Source organism: Cynocephalus volans, chromosome X (genome assembly GCF_027409185.1).
Source record: "Cynocephalus volans isolate mCynVol1 chromosome X, mCynVol1.pri, whole genome shotgun sequence".
Classification (NCBI taxonomy): domain Eukaryota; kingdom Metazoa; phylum Chordata; class Mammalia; order Dermoptera; family Cynocephalidae; genus Cynocephalus; species Cynocephalus volans.
Window position 1 is genome coordinate 143,230,962 of NC_084478.1, and position 3,405 is coordinate 143,234,366.

The 3,405-nt window shown below is 40.5% G+C and overlaps 1 non-coding gene across 1 annotated transcript; it reads left to right on the top strand.

The window, feature by feature from the left end:
* Nucleotides 1-257: 257 nt before the first annotated feature.
* On the top strand, nucleotides 258-307 carry LOC134368826 (small nucleolar RNA SNORD66). Its single transcript, XR_010022523.1, has one exon. It is a non-coding gene; the product is annotated as a small nucleolar RNA SNORD66 (small nucleolar RNA).
* The last annotated feature ends 3,098 nt before the right edge of the window (nucleotides 308-3,405 follow it).

Below are 3,405 nucleotides of genomic sequence, written 5' to 3' on the forward strand. Positions count from 1 at the left end.
TGAATAAGTGAATGAAGACATTATCCAAGCCTGTCTGGGAGCCAGGTCTAAATGAGACCATACACCCAATCTAGAAGCTCCTAAATTTAGTATCTGCTTAGATCAAATGATGGAATTATAAAGATAATGCTTTTGTTAGCTGACGTAATAAATATGAAAAATATATTAAACTTGTAACAATGGAAGAACTTGAAATATAAGCACTCAGTGTCAATCCAGGTGGGTGGCTTTGTACTAAGAAGGTGTAAAGTGATGGCTTACTCTGATGATTAATTTTATGTGCCAACTTGACTGGGCCACATGGTAACCAGATATTTGGCTAAACATTATTTCTGAGTGTGTCTGTGAGGGTGTTTCTGGATGAGATTGGCATTTAAATTGGTAGACTGAGTAAAGTAGATTGCCCTCCCCAATGTAGGCAGGCAATATCCAATCTGTTGAGGGCCTGAATAGAACAAAAAGGTGGAGGGAGGGCAAATTAGCTCTCTCTCTGCCTGACTGCTTGAGATGGGTCATCGGTCTTCCTTTGTCCTCAGACTAGAATTTACACCATAGGTTCTCTTGACTCTCAGGCCTTCAGACTCAGATTGAAACCACACTACTGGCTTTCCTGGGTCTTTGGCTTACCAACCACAGATCATGAGACTTCTCAGCTTCCATAATCCTGTGATATATATATATATATGGTACTTCAAAAAGTTTATGGAACAATGCAATTAAAAGACAATATGAATCTTTCCATGAACTTTTTGAAGACCGTGTGTGTGTGTGTGTGTGTGTGTGTGTGTGTGTGTGTGTGTGTGTGTGTGTATACAAGTATCTCCTATTGGTTCTCTTTCTCTGGAGGATCCAAATACACTTTATTTTTGTAATGGCTGTGTAAGCCCTTATTCTCCCCACCCTCTTCAATATTCTTTCATAACCAATGAGAAAAGTTATGGAAGAAATTACCAAGTGTGGGAGGCTAGGTCTGCAACTCTTGGTAGTAGCTGTTATTATTATTATTATTATTAATATATTTTCATTCTTATTTACATGAGAAGAATGACACCGCATCCAGTGGCAAACAAGTTAAATTTATATTGTCTGATATTTCTCCTTTCTTTTAGCTCTGTTGTACTTTATATTGGTAATCACCTTCTCATTTTTGAAACATTCTTTTACTCTTTTCTTTTAGGACACTGAGTTATACTGGATAACTATAACTGAGTTACGCTTCTGGGACCACTTCTCCACTTACTTTTTTGTAGAATGTCTCTCAAATCTGTCTCTCCTGCTCCAGTCTTGTTTTCATCACTGTGATCCAAGCCCTGATTATCTTGTGCCTGACAAACTTTAATAGCCTTCTGCTTGACTCCTTGGATTCCAGCTGCTTTTTCTCTATGATGTATCTTGACATTCTAATTATCCTGCATCTTGACAAATATCTTAGTTTATTTGATTTGCTATAACAAAATACCATAGACTGGGTGAACAACAGAAATTTATTTCTAACAGTTCTGGAGGCTGTGAAGTCCAAGATCAAGGTGCTGGAAAATTTGGTGTCTGGTGAGGGCCTAAGTTCTGGTTAATAGATAGTGCCTTCTAGCTGTGTCCTTGCATGGTTGAAGGGGCCAGGTAGCTCACTGTGGTCTCTTTTGTAAGGGCACTAATCCCAATCATGAGTGCTCTGCCCTCATGACCTAATCACCTTCTGAAAGCCTCAGCTTCTAATACCATCGCCTTCGGGGTTAGGATTTCAACGTATGGATTTTGAGGGTACACAAACATTCAGATCATAGAAGCAATACTGTGGTTTTAGAATTTGGGGGCTTAAGCGAGTAGCAGAGACTGCTTAAGATGGGGAGATCAGGAAAGGAGGACAGAATATTATTCATCAGCCTTCAGACTCAACTAGTCTAGAGACAACTGCCAGTCCTCAGGCAGGAAAACTTGTTGAAATGTTTCGGGTGGGGATAGGTGTGGGAGTCTAGGACCCAGGTTATGACTTACCAAGTGCTGGGACCAGAGAAACCAAACGCACCAGCATGCAGGCCTCCTGGAAACCATCTATAATGAGGAAGTTCATTGTTCCTAGCACTTGGGCTACAATTTTTATCAAGCGTCTGGACCAGAGAGAAGCCTCTGCCTGTTAGCAGAATATCCATGGAGAATCCTCATACTTCCCCTGTGCTCACCTTTCTTTGATAGTAGCACTGGGAGGGATATGGAGAGAAGAGGGTGCGGCAACTATTGTTTTGTTTGGCACTTCTCTTCTCAATCTTCTTCTGCCTCTCCTCCTCCACCCCTTCCCAGCCACCTTTTTTCCAAGATACTGCTTTGCATCCCAATCCACTTATTTGGTTCCCCTAGAAGTGTCCTTTTTCTTCCATGACAGTAGTGCCTTGGCCACCTGGTCTGGGCACGTGAATCGGGTTAGTCAATGAGTTCCTTCCTCTGAGTTTCTGTATTTGAGATCAGAGAGTAGTTCAGTGATCTCCCTCTGCGTAGTGGGCTTTGTTAAACTCTGAAGTTCTGGAGTTACTGGCAAGAGTAGTAACAGGAAAGAATGAAGTCATGATGCAGGTAATAGTAGCAAGAGTCATGCAGAGGCCTAGCTTATACTGTGGCTTCAGTCTAGTTGTTTCTGAAGCCCAAGAAGATTCCTGTTTTTATTTGTTTATTTATTTTTAATTTTATCAATATACAGTATAGTTGATTTTCATGTCCCTTTACCGATTCTTCCCTCCCCTCTCTCACTCCCCCCTCCCACCCATAAACATCATATCTGTTCACACTATTTACAATAGCCAAGAATTGGAACCAGCCCAAATGTCCATCATCAGTTGAATGGATACAGATTCCTGGTTTTTGATTTTCTGAGATAGTAACAACAGTAGCTCACATTTACATCATGCTCCAAGCACTTTAAATAACTTGTTAAAGCTTCATAATAACCCCATGAGAAAGATAATGTTATCATCCCCATTTTACAAATGAAGAAACTGAGGCACATGGAGGCTGAGTAAGTTGCCCAAGGTAACAGAGTCAGGACTTGTACCCTTGCAGTTAGGTTCCATGCTCTTCACATAATGCTGCTGATCTCTGTAGCAATTCACTAAATTCCCCTTGTCTAAGCCAGTTCAACAGCCTTACCACTACGCCTAGGCAAGAGAAAGGGTCCTAATGGACCTTTTGTATTCTCAAGTTTAAAAGATTAGTTCTCTCTGGATCTTTCTGTCTTGCTGCCTCCTTTCTCTGCCTTTTCCCTTGCCATTTTTTCCTTCTTATATTTCTTCCTCCCTTCTCTCTAGCTCACTTCCTTTCTTTTTAAAATTCGTTTGTTGATCATTTCCTCTATCTTCTTGATTATTCACAACGACTTTCAATAATATTGTTCTTTTTCCACATTAAAAAATGTTCTCT